This window comes from Rhinolophus sinicus, chromosome 14, assembly GCF_057876585.1.
Source record: "Rhinolophus sinicus isolate RSI-liver-muscle chromosome 14, RSI-T2T, whole genome shotgun sequence".
NCBI classification, from domain to species: domain Eukaryota; kingdom Metazoa; phylum Chordata; class Mammalia; order Chiroptera; family Rhinolophidae; genus Rhinolophus; species Rhinolophus sinicus.
In genome coordinates this window covers 83,908,265-83,925,984 of record NC_142514.1, presented here as the reverse complement: position 1 = coordinate 83,925,984, position 17,720 = coordinate 83,908,265, and the positions used below count along the sequence as shown (strand labels likewise).

Sequence of the window (17,720 nt, the reverse complement as noted above, 5' to 3'; positions counted from 1 at the left end):
CCTGGGTATACACTATCCCTTCTTTCTGGGTGTGTCTAGTCAGGGAGCTGACCACCAGTTGGAGTGGGAGACGCTAGCTCATGTTATTTATGGCTTAAGCTCAGTATGTTAAAGGGTATTTGGTGCTTTCCTTGTTAGTCATAGCAACTTTCCTGACTGTCTATGGAGAAAAGAGGCAAGGAAAAATGTCTTCAGTTGATATAATGGGAAAGGAATTTGATATCTTTAAAGAAAATACTTTTTATTTACTCTACCACTGATTTGCAACATGACCTTAGGGAACTCCCTGGCTTGAAAACATCATGACTCATAAATTCTTGCTGATCTGTCACATATCGCTCTTGTCTCTATCAGTTTATTATTCTAATTCATTTTTTAAAAATCAACTATGAATTCTTTAAAAAAATATATTTTTCTTTATTTTATTTTTAAATTATATTTGACATTGAATATTATTTTACATTAGCTTCAGGTGTACAGTGTAGTGATTAGACATTTATATAATTTATGACCTAATCCCCCTAATAAGTCTAGTACCCACCTGACACCATACATAGTTATTACAATATTATTGACTATACCTATTTCCTGTGCTGTATTTTGTATCCCCATGACTATTTTGTAACTACCAATTTGTACTTCTTAATTCCTTCACATTTTTCACCCAGCCTCCCAATCCCTCTCCCATCTATAATATGTATTTCACACTACCTTCTCTCGCCACCAACAGGGAAGATTTGATTAGGGGATGAACCCCAAATTTCACTCTTGCTTCTTCCAGGAAATACTATTTCCATAACTTCTAGTTACTTCTCACCTTTAGGGCCCACAAAAAGAAGTAATTGCATAAGGTATAACCAAATAGGGAGCCCATGGGAAAATAACTATTCAAGTATTTTTCATTTTTTATAGTAGATAGAACTTGCAAATATGAGCTTATCAATTTATTAATCATTACTGTCATGAACGCCAAAATTTCAAGACAACAATTACCCAAATTTCTAAATCTAAAGTCAAAGTGTTTTATACTTTGCACCAAGAGTAATCTTAATTATGGCTTTCAGGTATATTTAAAGTCGTTACAAGTAGAGCACAGTGGAGAAACCAGTGACCTGGGGAAGACTGGTTTATCTCTCTAAACCTTATTCATAAGTTGGGAATGATAGTCATACTTTACAGAGGTGTGAGTTGAAAAAATGTTAGAAATCTTCGTATTAAAACTATCTACTGAAGATTAAGCAGGTGGATGAAAAACAAACAAACAAACAAACAAACAAACAAACACCCCACCCTGGATCCAATTGAGGAAATGTCAGAATTCCAAAGATCAACAACAACAAAAAATCCTTCCAAGAGAGGAGGAACAACTGTCTATATGCCAAGGAATGAAAATCAAATTAGTATCAGGCTTTCCATTAATAACTGTAGACTCTAGAAGGAGAGGTGGTAAAGTCCTCAAAGTTCTGATGAAAACTGACTTTGGTCCTTGAATTCCATAGACAGCCAAATAATTAGTAAAGCACCAGGGTAAAATAAAAACATTTCCTGATATGCAAGGACACACAAAAATACACTACTCACATATCCCACGTGAAAATATTATCTGGAGGGTTACTCCAGAAACAGAGGCACTTCCAGAGGAGAATAACATGAGGCATAAGAAAGAATAACAATCAAGTGTGACATAGAAGAGATGAACAAGGCTGGAAAGAAATTTGTAAAGGATCAAATAGATGTTAATTAGCAATTCTCTTCGGAGCAGAAGAAGTTACTGACACAAGACCATATTCCTCTTTTTTGATCCCTCTATGAATAAAATTAATATAATCATAATAGTTTAATACTCTTTTAGAATGAATATCTAAGAACAAAGCATGCAAGACTTAAAGGTTACTAATAGAATTTAAATGTTATAAAACTTTGGCAATAAAAGACAACAAGACTAATCAAAAGACAGTCATGAAATAGTGCCTTTAAGCCAGATAGTGTATTTAGGGAAGTTGTCTTAATTTTTCATAATAAAAATCAATATACACTGTCTAAAATAGATAATTCAAGAAGCACAGACCCACAGAACTTGAACAGATCCTTTTATAACTATTACTCTTAATATTTTCCTGGAGGCATTAAACAATGCAATTTGATAAGACAAATAGGTTAGAGGTATGAATTGCAAAGGAGGCAGAAAAACTATCACTATTTATAGATATCATGTTTATATAATTATAAAATCCCAAAGAATCTTCTGAAAAACTATTGTAAAAATAAAGTAGCTCAAGTTCTGATAAAACATATCAGAAATCAATAGCCATAAGAAAGTATAAAATGACAATGTTATAAAAATAACAGAAGACAAATCACCAACAAGAAACTTAACTAGAAATATGTATATGAGAAACTTTTATGAGAAAAATTTGAAATATTCCTAATGGATACAAAAGTAAAAACAAACAAATGAAAAGAATGCATGAAGTTAGAACACTCAATATTATAAAGATGACAATTCCACCAAAGTTAATTTATAAATATTATATAATCCAAATAAAAATACCAGCTAGCCAGAAAAACTCTGATAAAGCAGAGCAGTTATTATTTATACTAAGTATTAAGATACACTATAAAACTTCAATAATTAAAATAGTGTGATGGTGAGGCATGAATACAGATAGACAAAAATGAAAAGAACAGAAACCCATACATAATCCAAACTGCATCCTAAAATTAGTACATAGTAAAGATACTATCTCAAATGAATCAGGTAAGGGAGGACTTTTTAATAAATGTTTTGAGGACTACTAAGCAGGCATCTGAAAGGAGATAGAGCATCTGAACCTTACACTGTACAAGGTGTGATCAGAAAATATGGTGAATGTTTAAATTTTTAAAATGTATATTTTTGGGGAAAGAGTTTTGCTCTGAGAACCTATGGTCTGCCTTCACTCAAGATTCCAAATAACTTCATTTGGGGAGAGAAGAGAAGCCTTACATAACTTGTTGGCAGTTGGCAATGCTTTGGGGTCCTTTATTTGGCAGGGAGAAATGGTAAAGTGATGATACTATGTTGGGACTATAACTGCCCTATAGAATAAAAAGGGTGACAGGAGGATAGAAATGTAAATTTTCAGGCATAGCCCCAGAACCTTAACCAGTACAGTAACGGAATGTTCCATTGGCCAAGCGACCCATTGGAATTTAAGGAATTGCAGAAGTCACGGAGCATGGGCAGCTCTAAGCCAGATTTGTCCTTGGACCTAGGAGGACCAGAGACACTTCCAGAATCCCTGGGTGAAAAACTGTCATAATAAAATTAAAGACTGAAAGAACAGAAAGCTGAGGTCCATGAGAACCTAGGTGTCTTATTAAAGATACCCATTTCTGATGTATTTATGAATTGTAATAAAGATAACTAAATACATTAAAAAAAAAACAGTAAAAGACAAATTGCCAGTAATTCCCCTCACTTCAAACACACTTATCCCATCGTTCTTGCCACTTTCTGAAGCAGTTCTGAAAGTCCTCTTTCATGAGTGTCTTTAGTTGTGCTATCGTGGCTGCCTCGATGTCCTGAATCTTTGCAAAACATTTACCTTTCGTGGTCATTTTGACTTTGGGGAAGAGCAAGAAATCTAGTCTCACAGTGCCAGACTAAGGTAGGTAAGGACACACCGTAATGTTTTTATTTGACAGAAATTGCCTTACCAGAAGTGATGTGTGACACAGAGCCTTTCCATTGTGATCAAAACATACAGTGAATGCTGCTGCCAAGTGCTACCCAACAGAAAGGCAGGGATCTTCAATATGGGAAACAGTACATCGAACTTTAGTAACAGTGTGTGAGAAGTTTCAACTTGTTCAATGCAGTCAGTCAGGTGTGAGCTATGATTGAGAGAAGTTGTGTTTTAAAGTGTGCCATAAATCATCCATCATGACAATGCTTTGTGTCACACATTGCTTTTGTGTATGGCAATTTCTGTCAAATAAAAACATTATGGTGTGTCCCCATCCACCTTATTCACCGGATCTGGCACCTTGCAGCTTCTGGCTCTTCCCCAAAGTCAAAATGATTTAGGACATGGAGGCAGCCACAACAGCACAACTAAAGACACTCACGAAAGAGGACTTCCAGAACTGCTTCAGCAAGTGGCAAGAACAATGAGATAAATGTGTTCAAAGCAAGGGGGAGTTTTGAGGGGAATTAATTGCAATGTGTCTTTTACTGTAATAATTTTTTTATTTTATTTAAACATTCACTGCATTGTTTGATCACACCTTGTGTTCCAGTATTCCAGGTAACTCCAAAACAATCTAGCAGTGAAATTTAAAAAAAAAAAAAAAAAAAAGGAAAGAAAGAAAGAAAGAAAGAAAGAAAGAAAGAAAGAAAGAAAGAAAGAAAGAAAGAAAGAAAGAAAGATTAAATTATTAAAGAAAACAGACAATATTTTTTATAACATTGGATCTTGGAAGCCCTTTCTAACTATGGCTCAAAATCGATAAATAATTTCAATGATATAAAAATCAGTATTTTTTCAGGGCAAAATATCATAAGCAAATTCACAAGACAAATGACAAACTGGCACAAATATTTCTAACTCATTTCACAGACAAACAGCTAATCTCCCAAGTATATAAGGAATTCCTAGATGGTTGTAAGAAAATAGCTAGTAATCAGTAGAAAAATGGGCAAAGAATATTCACCAGCTGTTCACAGAAAAATAAAACAGCCTTTAAACATGAAAAGTTATTTAGCTTCACTAGGACATGAAAAATGCAAATTAAAACTATACTGAGTTATCAGGTTTCATGTAGCAGATTAGCAAAAATCTGAAATCTATGGTAAATATGTGAAATGACAGAAACTCATTCATTGGCAATGAAGAGTATAAATTTTCATATCCCCTATGGGGAGCAATTAATTGGGCAATATCTACCAAAATTAAAATTACATTTACTCTTTGATCCAATAATCCAATTCTAGGAATCTGTCCTATACATACATTTCATATTTATACAATTATATATGTACAAATTCTTTTATTGTGACATTTCTGTTAGAGAAAAGAGTTTTCAAAATGTCCTTAAGTAAAAGACTGGTTAAATAAACTGTGGCATAGTTTTGGAATATTATGCAGCTACCAAAAAAGAAAGACAGAAAAAAAAATGAGGAAGCTCTCTGGATACTGATATGGGAATATCTTCAGAGATATATATGTGGGAAATTGGTACATATTTTTGTTTTTGCTATATCTGCATAAAGAATTACTAAAAGCATAAAGAAACTAATAAAAGTGCCTACTTCTGTTCTTAAAAAAATTAAACAAAGAATTACCACAGGATCTAGTGATTCTACTTCTGCGTATGTACCCAAAACACTTAAAAGCAGGAACTCAAAGAGATATGTATTTTTACATCAATTTAATAGCAACATTATTCACAATAGCCAAAACATGGAAGTTATCCAAATGTCCCTTGATGGATAAATGGATAAAACTAATGTGGTATATACATACAATAGAATGTTATTCAGTCTTCAAAAGGAGTCAAATTCTGACACATGCTACAACATGGATGAACCTTGAAAACATGCTATGTGAAATAAACCAGACACAAAGGGCAACTATTGTATGATTGCACTTATATGATGAGGTACCTAGAATAGGCAAAAATTCATTGAGACATAAAATAGAATAGGGGCTGAGACAGAAAATTGCTAGGGGCTGAGGGAGAGGGGGAGAACGTGGAATTATTGTTTGATAAATAGAGTTTCAATCTGAGATGAGAAACAGTTCTGGAGATGGACGGTGGTCATGGTTGCAAAACAGTGTGAATGTACTTAATACCACAGAGCTACATACTTAAAATGGTTAAAATTGTAAATTTTATGTTGTGAATATTTATCACAATAAAAGAAAAGACCTTCTATAGAGTCAGGATGGTAGGGTAAAAGTGACAGTACTCAAAGTAAATCTTTTGAACTCTGTAAATATGAGTACACGATGTACTTTCAAATAAGATCAATAAATACATTCTTATGAAAGACCTGGATTTTCCTCTTGGATCACTCCTGTAATTTGATTTTTTTTTCTATATGCAAATATAACTTCCCCCACCCAATATTTTATAAGCATCTTCATCAATAGCGGATTGATTAAACATGCACATACCAGATTACTAAGCAGAAATGGCTAAGAATAAGGTAGCTCATATTTCCCTCATTTCGACTTACAGACACAGGTTCTGGCCTCCAGAGGAGTGCTCTCAGGTCTGGTCTTGGTGGAGCTGGTTCATGAAGTGCATTGCACCTGCCCTGCAGTCTCAGTCATCTATCTGGGGGAAAAGTCAGAAGGGGAGAGCTGATGACTGCTTCTTTTTATGTATGTCTCATGCTCCAAGGTCACTTGTCAAAGAAACCCTCCCTGGGGCATGATGGGTACTTGTTCAGCCATTAACAAATCAACGTTTTCCTTTGTGTGGGTACCTCCCATGGCAGGGAAGCTGAGAGCCTGGCAGTAGGGATAGGGTTTCAGGTTTCACCTCTACCCATAATTACCTCTCTTTGGAGCTACTGAGCAATTTCATTGCAGTGGGGCACCTCCCTACTGCAGTACCCATTCCACCCATCAACAGCTCCATTGGCCAGAAAGTACTTTCTATATAGCAGATATTTGCCTCTTAGTATTTGCCACCCATTGGTCCTGTTTTTATTTTGTGGAATCAGAAAACATAAGTATAATTCCTCTTCTGTATGGTACTACTTCAGATGTCCCCAGCAATGTGCCTCTTCTCTGAGTGCTGAGGCTTCTCCATGGAACTGTACCCTTTCAATGGCTAGAATTCCTGTGACTCCTGAATCCCTCACGCTCTCTTTCTCAGCATCCATTGGGTCTGCAGCCCATTTCCATGGATATACTTTTGATTCCATTCCTACTTCTCCACTTACCTCTTATAAATCTCGTTTTCCTCCTTTAGAGATCAAATAGAAATGTAAGCCCAAATGAAACTCATCTATGTGAAAGCTGGTGTAGTAGGCAGTCTTTAAAATGGTTCCCAGTAGTCCTCATGGCCTGTGTAATTCCCTCCCCTTAAATGTGGGCTGGACCTACTGACTTGCTTCTAATGAAGAGAATACAGCAGGAGTGATAGGATGTGCTTTCGAGATTAGGTTATAAAAGACTGACTTCCATCTCGTTAGCTTTCTGTTTCAGGCTCTGAGGAATCCAGCTCCCATGTGAGCTTCACTAATGTAGAGGCTCACATGCCAAGGACTAAGGGAGCCTCCAGCCAACACCTCCAGGATTTTCTTCTTGTTTAAGGCTGAACCATTGCTTATTCCATTGCGTGTATATACTACATTTCGTTTATCCATTTACTTATCAATGGACATTCAAGTCATTTTCACCTCTTGGTTATTGTGACCAATGCTGCAATGAAAATGGGTGTGTAAATATTTCTTCAAGATCCTGCCTTCAGTTTTTTTAGGTATATACCCGGAAGTGAGATTGCTAGGTCATAGAGTAATTCTATGTTTAATTTTTTGAGGAAATGATATATTATTTTCCACAGTGGTCCCACCAGAGTGCACAAAGGTTCTGATGTCTCTACATCCTCTCCAACACTTCTTGTTTTCTGGGGTTTATGTTTGTTTGTTTGTTTGTTTGTTTGAAGATCTAATTGGCTTTATTAAGTGATTCATGAATTGGGCAGCATCCCATCTAGCAACCAGAAGGGAGCTCCCATTTGTTTTTTGTTTTTGATGTAGCCTTCCTGATGGGTGTGAGGTGATATCACTGTGGTTTTGATAAGCATTTCTCTAATGATTAGTGATGTTGAACATCCTTTTATATTCTTGTTGGCCATTTGAATATCTTCTTTGGAAAATGTCTATTCAAGTCCTTTGCCATTTCTTAATCAGGTTATTTTGTTGTGGTAGAGTGGTAGGAGTTCTTTATGTATTCTGAATGTTAACTCCTTATCAGACATTTGAAGATTTACAAATATTTTTTCTTATTTCATAGACTGCCTTTTCTCTCTGCTGATTGTTTCCTTTGATATATTTCCAGAGTATACTTCTTGGGTATGACACCAAAAGCACAGGCAACAAAAGCAAAAATAGACAACAAAAGACAAATGGGACTACAGATGACTTTTTCCTTAACGTCTGTCCCATCAACTTGTGCGTACCATTTATTAGTCTCCTCTCGCTCTCTCTCTCTCTCTCTCTCTCGCTCTCTCTCTCTCTCTCTCACACATACACACACACACACACACACAAAAAAAAAACACATACAGATGTTACCATGGTTATGACATCCTCTAGCCTCTAAACAGCTAGCTGATTTACAATTCCATTTCTTTACTGCTGTCATCTGAGAAATTAGGGTTCTCTGGGGCCAACGTTGAAAAAGAGTTGCCTGGCTCTAGTTACATTTGCCTAATCTCTGTGTCTATGCTATTCCATACATCTAGAATCATTTTCTCTCATCCAGTGGCACAAAACTACTTACAATTGTCTGAAATGCAACAACTAAATACGTGTCTCACTGCTTTGAGCACAAAACATTTTCCTATTTATTGGTTCCAAGAGACACATTCATTTAATATTGAAAACTATGATGTAGTCAGAAAAAGAGCAAAGTGATTTTTTGGTTCTTTTTAAACTATTTCTGTTAGAACATTGGCTGTTCTAGCAGATTTTTGTTAGCATTAAGCAATTTAAAAAAAAAACTCTTCAAAAATGAATGATTTATCTTAAGATATTTATTTAAATTTATCAAACATACCAAAATATGTTACTTCAGCAACGAATGTTGTGTTCAAGTTGCCGAATCCTGATATTTAGCCATTTTTTATCATGTAGTAGTAACACATGAAGGGATATATCGGAATCTTCTCAAGATGTACCCTCCCCCAACTCACCCACACACTAAGCCCATTTTTTCTCATCTCTCTTTTTCATAACTCCCTTACCTAGGAACTTACATTAACTCAGTCCCATTCCTCACATTTATGGGGCAAAGAGTACAAATAGAAGTTTATATACAGTGTGACTAAGTATTTAAAATTGTAAATCAAGCTTGCAAACTGTTTCATAAAATTTGTACACCCAATCCTAATTATTTGCAAATTCTGTATTTGCTAATTTTGCCTACTTGTCTAAAATTCATTTGTGACCCAAAATCAATGCTTGAAGGGCTTTTGCAGTCATTGGTGAACACACACAAAAAGGAAAAAGTTTGAATTGCCTTGGCATATGCGTTCCCAGGTGAGGTTGAGCAAGGCGACACTCTGCCATCTTGTTTCAGCTCTGGTACTATAAACAACTGTCTTTTTTATGGTCTATTTCACGCCACACTTTTGTGTGTGTGTGTGCTTTTTGTTGGTAGTTTCACTATTTAAAATGGCTCGCAAGTATAGTGCTGAAGTGCTATATAGTGTTTCTAAGTCCAAGAAAGCTGTGATGTGCCTTAAATACATAAGCTAAATAAGCTTTCAGGCCTGGGTTATAGTGCTGTTGGCCGTAAGTTCAATGTCAATGAATCAACAATATATATTAAATAAGGTGTCTTTAAACAGAAACTTATATAAAATAAGGTTGTGTATTAATTGGTTGATGAAAATATTGTGACCAGAGACTCATGGAAACCTATCCATCTATTCCTCCTACGGCAATAGCTCGGTGTTAGGTAATGCAGTGTTCTAGGGGAATTTACAGAACACAACTAGCACAAGTTAAGAGAATTGACTGTACTAGTCTCTGACCTAAACACGTATACATTTATAATGACAAAATAGAAGATGTACAAAGCTATAGTTCTTAGATTACTAAAAATTATTATCTAAAATATCAAAGAAAATTCAATTCATATAATCGTGGATGTCTTGATGTCTATCGATAGGTTGGTAATGTTTGGATAAGCAATAAAATATAACTCATGCATTATTATATATGTATTCTATATATTTTCTTTTTCTTGCCTTCATTTCAGCAAAGATACTAATACTGTTGTTATAATAAAGATATTCATATAATTTGTTCTATAGTCAGGAATAAACCAAAGAATTAAAAATGTAATTGTGTGCAATATGTGCTAATATCAATATATTTTCACCTAAAAGCAAATTGAAATAAATGTTCAAATTGAAAAATTAAAATTATTTTTATATATTTTAAGTTATCTGTCTTCTAAAATATTTAAAATTATCGGTCAAAATTAAAAGAAAAATAGACGTTATGATTTATGAAACCAAAATGTATAATAAAAATTATTTAAATAGAAATTATAATTAATCGATATCAAAATTTTAAATACCAATTATTTAAATAAAATTGACCTTTTAAATTTATTAAGTATTTTTATAAAACTATTCATAATTCGAGCTACCACTATCCGTCTAATTGCCAACATAAAGAATTGCTAGTCCCCAGGTTACATCTAGCCCTATATATAAATTTTAAATAATATGAATTGTTTAACCTACAAAATGTCTCTTAGCCACTATGCGCAACTGTTGAAAAGACTTTGTTAATTCCTGAGTACGTCTAGAACCACAATTTGGAGCCAGAGGAGAAGCAAGAAAATGGATGCTGGGCAACCCTGGTAAATAATGCTGTCTTCTGCAAGAATAGAAGAATTTGACAAGATCGTTAATTTGTCTTTTCTCTCCCCCAAATGATTCCACCACTTAAGCTCTCCCTTCACTTTGAAGCAGTGTTTCTCTCTGTTGACATACATCTAGGGACACAACTTCAAAATTCCCAAGGTATTCTGATTCGCTCACTTACTGTTTCAAGAACATAAGATAAAGCTGTTGAGAAGAATTTCCCTGAGACATAAGTAATGTCAGTCATGAAAAGGGATACTTAGGGTTATGGGTTGACTTGTAGCAGATCTGAGCGCTGAACCTGACTGGGCCCTTCATCAAAAGATGGACTGGTTAGTCCTAATAAAGGGTAAGAGCGGCTGTATTGAGGAGGAAAGTTGCTGCAATTGTTCCTGATTTAATTGGCACATGGTGCACATTTGGTCATTGGCTGGACACAGCTGCATAAACATCTGATGACTATGGTCCTGGTGCATCACATTTAAGACACCGTCCCCCCCTTCCTCCCCTCCCCCCTCCCCCCCCCCCGCCCCCGCCCAGTTAGGCGGCATCCCTAATCTGAATTAAACCTTTCTTCCTGGTCAAAACTAAATTTCCTGCTTTCAGCATAGCAAGAGAGACTTGCTGTCTTGAGTACAGAATTAGGTAATGTCACGAAATGTTTAATGTTGTCTAAATGATTCTTGGAGGACATTTAACCATGGATGATTCCTGTTACATTGACTGACCAAGATCTATTGCTTCTTCCTACCTTCTTCAGATTCAAAGCAACACTTTTCTTTTGTAATGGACTTTTTTATTCCTTCCACCTTGGATAACCAATTTCTCTTTATTTTCCAAATTTAGCATCCTGTGCTGTATCCTAGGGCTAATCGTATTAATGACAATGAGAATGATAACAATATCATTACTTCTAAGTGCCAGGCATGGTTCCAAGCACTTTAAAGGTACGGACTAATTTGTCCTTACAATAAGCTTATGTATTGGGTATAGTTTTTACCGAAGGGGAGATTGAAGCACAGAGTAGTTAAGTAACTTGCCAAAGTGAGTTTATGCAGACAGGCTAACTCTAGTCCAAGTTCTTATCCAATTCACTACAATGATAATACAGGAGATGGCGAAATGGTGCTTTTTACATGTCATGGGCATGCTCGGCTTATTTTTACAGGAATAAGAGATTGTCTTGCAAATTGGTTGAAAATGATACATGCAAAAAAAAGCATTGTATATGTTGACTCATTGCTTTTTCTTCTTGGAGATGATGCTATCACCGATCCATTATTACCAGAACTGCCTATTGTGCAGCACCCCTTGTTAACATTTTTCCCCAGGGAGCCTCCTGTGCTCACATAGACAAGTGGATGGAAGAAAGGAGAAGAGCTTTGTACAACCCCATACAATCTCTTGACAAAAATCTTCAAAGAATCTACACCCCTCAGAGATGTATCTGCAATGACCCCAAGAGTCACAGGGCAGGAAACAGTTAAATCATTTCCCCCCAAGGTCACCTTGAGTGTCAGTGGAAGCGCTGGGCATGGAGCCCAGGCCTCTGGCTCCTCTTTCTGAGTTTCAGGAAGCAAACCGCACTCTGCCATTTAATCCGTGAGACATTTTGTTTGTGTTTAAGTATGCCCTTGTAATATTTGCAACCCAAACACCATAGCATGGAGTCAGTGCCTGAAAAACTGGGAAGAAAATCTGACCCAAAGCCAAAGTGCCTGTTCCAGATGCAGGAAAAATGTAGTTAAAACTAGCCAGGTTCAATCAATGATAATATTAAAAATCGTCTTTAAGGTTTTCCCTGGCTAATCACTAATATTAACACAAGTCAAATAACATGATGATCAATGCCATCATCATAGTAAGATTCTTGATCTTTAGCCAATGGCCCTCTTATTTCAAGCAATATTTGATGCAACCAAATTCTAGGACATCCTTTGAGAATTTGCTGTAATGGAATTCGGCCTGTACTCTAATCAGCCTGTACATCGTACATCTTAAAGAGTTAAAGAAGTACAATAGAAAGAGGGCTTTCTATTAATAGGAGGCAGAACTGCATTGTCTTTTTTCCAGAAGTCTGATTGCTGGGCCTAGCGCAAAGCAAGAGAATTGTCACATAGAATTGATATTTTAGGACTAGGGCTGCATCTGGTTCAGTTTCTCTGTGACTATGGAAGGGTCTACATCCTACTTGTCCTGAATGGGAAAACAGACTGAAAAAAAGTTTACAAACCGTAAAAAGCAGCTTAATTTCCTCTTGTTTCTATAGTTCCCCCATCTTTACCTTGGAAGATGATCCTGACCATCCAGTTTTCAGAAGCACTTCTTCCTGGTTCTCTGGCCGTGTTCTTTGTCTTCATGGAAAGGATCCATCTTGTGCACCACCAAGACCACGGGAAGATAGCTGCAGATACCGCGAGGCTTCGTTCCAGGCACACGTTGAAGTCCTGCTGTTGTTTCCCTTCACTCTCACACAGATCGTCTGCCAAGTTCCTGACTCCTTGTCTCCCAGGAGCATTGCCTGACTCCTTCAGCACTGCCATACTGGCCTCTGCACCCCAGAGTATGTCTCCCTTAGTCTGTGAAAACTGTCTTTATCTCCCCAATTCCTGGTATATTTACTCATCTGTTTTAGAGTGAATGCATCGTGTATGTTCCAGACTGGGTCACCCCTGGTGTATCCTGTCCAATCACTTAATGCACTAATATTAAGTAGGAACCACCCTTACAAGGATGTAACGGAAAGCTCTACTGTGGGCTCAGCAATCAATTTTCAATATGCACTGCCCATTCCGTGTCAGACTTACCTACCTGATGTCACGGTGCTCACCAATTTGCGCCCCATTGAATTGACATCATGCTTTGGACTGTCCCTCCAGAGCTCTTTCATAGTCCTTTTGGAGGTTGTTTCAACGGCCTTCCTCAGTTTGTTCTAATTTGATTCTCTATGTACTCTCTGTTTGATGCCGAGGTCGGTCTGTAAGTCTCCGGAAGAGCATAATGTGTTTCTCACTTGGGTTTTCTACTAACAACACAACCTGGACAACTCGCTGCTCAGAAATAACAGAATTAGGTAATAGCTTCATGGTTCCTATTAGCCATGGGACTTTCATCTTCTATTAAACAGGGTACCCACATTGTTCATTCTAGGAATCTCTCCCTGGTTTCTTTCTATTTTTTTCTCTCTCTTTCTTTCCTTCTCCCTTTCTCCCTCCCTTCTTTACTTCCTTTCTCTCTTTCCCGCCTTTTTACAAATTGAATCACAACTATGAGTCAGGCACTGAAAAAACAGTCAATTAGAATCCTAGGCAATGACTGCTAGGCTAGGAGTAAGCACATGGCTGTATTTGCCCCTTTAGGGCAAATAAGAATATTCATTTTATAACAAAATAAAGGGTAACTACCTATTGAAATCATCATAAATAATTTGTCATCTTAAATAATTTACATTCCGTTATGTGCATCTATGAATTATGTTCACAGGCTGATTGAATTAAAAGTTGTTCTGTCACATGTCAATCTATTGCTAGGTAATAGCTAAATGTATTACAATCATGTACACATGTCTCTGTATACACGTATGTGTTTCCTAATATTTATATAATCATGTCCACATATCTATTATCTATCTACATACACATATGTGTGTGTTAACCCTAATATTTAAAAAGAAATCAGAGTTATAACACATACATACAGAGATGATTATAGGTAAATATATAACGTTCCTTTAAAAGTCACTACCATGACCTCAGTAAGCATTTAAATGATTCAGTTGATAGTAATATGCTATCTGTTAGATGGCTTATGATTCTGAGAGCACATCCAAAGTGCACTTGTATGTAATTAGACGTTCTGGATGGCTTTTTCAAGGCCTTTTATTGGTAATTGGTTACATTTCCTGTATGATGGAATTTGAGTTTTAGCCTTCTGTGCTTGGAATCAATATACTAGAAAAAGAATCTTTATATACACATATAATTTATTTATATTTATGTTTATATATATATTTGTATATTTAGTGACATTGTTTTGTTGCTGCTATTGTTTATTTTGTTTTAAATAAAGTTCAATCATGCAATAGAGAGGTGTATACAAAATAAGTCATTGACTAGCCTAGATGTAACTTCCAGCCAAAAAATAAAATCTTTAAATTTTCTGAACTCGTATATTAGTTTTTCTTCAATGTACTTCCCCTTGTTTTGGATGGTAAGCTGCATCTATGCTAATAATAGCAAATTGAAACTCTTCCCCATAAATACATTACTTTAAAAATCTAAACATCCAGCCAATGCTGAAAATATTTAACCATTCTCTCTGAAATGTACTTATGACAATTTAAATATTCTTTTTACTAATCTTTTAAATTGTTTCCTTGAAGAATACTTTGATAATTCTATTTATTCTATGAAATATAAAATTGTATATGAAATATTAGTCACTAATTACCTAATTCTGATTAATACTTCATATATAATTTTATATTTCATAGAATAAAAAGAATTATATAAAAGTATTCTTCAAGGAAAAAATTTAAAAAGAATTTGAAGAGAAATGTAGTACTTTCTGAATGGGTGCTTATGGGAAATGTTTCTTTTTTAAATGATATTTTATTTTTATCAAGGTATTATATACGCACTCAAATAGCAATATGTTTGATAATGAAAAACATCGGTCTCTCACCCCTATCGTCCCCACACTCCCAGAATAACACTTTCAACTTTTTCATTGCATCTCTTATTTACATTCATATTTCTAAATAACATACGTTCTCTGGAATGTCTCCATTTATCAATTTTAAACATTATTTATTGATTTTCTATTATAGTAGGTCAGATTTAGCTCTTACATCATTAGCACCTTTCCCTCCTTTCTCCTCATCTTCCCAAGAAGGATATCACAAACTTTAGTTTAATCACTATTCAGCTTTATATTATTTTGATTATATACACATTGTTCATTTCTGAGCCAAGGTTATGATTTTTTTTTTCTCAAACAACTTTTGGTTTCTTTCTAAAGGTGGTAGCGATTGACTCACTTTTTAATTGCTTAGTTTTTTTTGTACCCAATTCTTCACTGGTGCTCCAACAGATTCAATTGTTTGTTCATTCATTTATTCAACAAAAATATACTGAGTAACTGCTCTGTGTTGGGCACCATTCTAGGTTCTGCGATGCCTCAGTGGACAAAAACAAAAATCCCTGCTCTTTGGCAGCTTAAATTCTAGTGGGAGAAAAGTGGATAATTTAAAGCAAACATAGTGACTAAGTGATAAGTGAGTATTATAATTTTTTAGACCATGGAATGTGCACTGGGGAAAAATTCGAGCAGGTTACAGAGGTAAGTGCAATCAATTCCTATTCAGTAGGTGTGAGGGAAGCAGAAGTGCTGAAGGAGGTTCTGTAATTTATATGGTGGTCAGCATGGGCTTCATGGAGGTTACATTTGAGCAATGAATTGAAGGAAATGAAAAAGTGAGCTGGGTAAGTACGGGGCATTGTGAGGTTGTCCCATGCAGGGGAACAGTGAGGACAATGAGGTTGGGGCTTACCTCCAGGGACCTACCAGGGGACTGTGATTGCCAGGACAAGGAGTATGACGGGAAAGGTCCCCGGGACAGATTCTATTCCATTTTGTAGGTCTTTATGAGGATTTTGGTTTTTACGCTGAGATAGGCTGAGAGGTTTTATTTTAGCTTCAAACAAAAGTTTTATTTTCTCTGAAGGTGATGATGTTCAGTGGACCCAATGGGTAAATAATAACCAGTCTACATTACAAGTGGCCGAAGACCCCACAGTTCCAGTGCCACATGTGAGGCAGTTAGCTCAGGTAGATGGGCAGAGCTGATCATTCAGCCGCCACATCCATTGGTACTTAAGTAGGCCCCTCTGGTATCATCTTGCGCAGGTGTACAGTCCTAGGTCACAGCATCCCATATGCCATTTCTCTTTATCTTCCTAGGTGAAGCGGCCCAGGTATACACACAGCTATTTCCCCCTCAGCACAGACCCTGAACTTTACACTTCTTAATGCAAGCTCCAGCTGTACCATCAGAGTCAAATTATACCCCTTACGGTGCAAAACTGATGAAATCCTTCTTAGACTGTTCCCTAAAACAAAACAAAACAAAAGCTATCTCTCGTGGTGAGGAACGAGGAAAACATTTCCCCATCTCTTTGTTTTAATTTGTGCTACTAAAACATTAAAAAGTGTTTGTACAGGACATAGGGTCAGTGTTACCTGAATAAAGTAGCATTAAGAGACCAACATGACGGCACAGCAGCAAGGAATTAGCCTCCTAGTTTTTCAGTGTGTCTGTTGCTCTAACATGGACTCTTTGCAGGGTATTGTCAGAAAAATGCCAAGACTCCATACAATGTGTATACCTGATACTGCAGTTAACCCCTGTACCTGTACTGCTCAGGACTTGTAGATCATTTATTCCAGCTTTCAGAAGACCAATATAGGTTGGTTTTGCAACAGTAAGTATATGACGAGGTGAGGTCTGAGCTGGTGGCAGCATCTCTGGGACAAGAATCAGCAGACCTGTGCCCCAGGCCTTGGTCTGCTGAGAAATAGACTACATCTTTCTCCCAAGTAAAGAGAGTATGGTTGACCACCCTTCCTCCAAGCCCACAAAAATGTGGTCCAGTCATTTGTCCTGGTTACTCTAAGCTCCTACCCATGCACTCTCAGGGTAAGCTTTAGACTTTAAGATATCAAAACAGTTAGGTCTTAAATATTCCAGAGAGAGAAGCTATTTGTAAGGCGATTCTCAGAAAGGACATATTTGGAAACTAGAGCAGAATGGCAATTAATTTCCAGGAGACGGTCTCCAGCCCTCCTCAGAAACAGAGAAGTTAGAGTAGGGCAGGCTGGTCTTGGCCCCTGTCCAAGGGGCTCATGCCTGCAAATCCTGGAAAAGGCCTTCTTATAACAAAGTTATCATATAGCAGAGACCCCAGCACGAAGGGGGAATTCAAGGCTTCTTTTACAGAGGAAAAGAGTTAAGGGAAATTTGCAAACCCTAAAATGTCTCGAAAAGGAGTGTACACAGCAAAATATTTTGCAGTCCTTGCATTTTAGAAATAATGTGATTCTCAAAGGCAACCCATAATAGA

At 36.4% G+C, this 17,720-nt stretch overlaps 1 long non-coding RNA gene across 1 annotated transcript in view; it reads right to left on the bottom strand.

Annotated features, from left to right (window-relative positions):
- The window catches only part of LOC109453346 (uncharacterized), a 34,837-nt gene extending 21,811 nt beyond the window's left edge, over window positions 1-13,026 (bottom strand). The window contains exons 1-2 of the long non-coding RNA XR_002138266.3: window positions 12,884-13,026; window positions 6,224-6,324 (exon numbers count right to left, since the gene is read on the bottom strand). This is a non-coding gene — a long non-coding RNA (uncharacterized LOC109453346). The remainder of the gene's footprint in view (window positions 1-6,223; window positions 6,325-12,883) is intronic.
- Window positions 13,027-17,720: the final 4,694 nt, after the last annotated feature.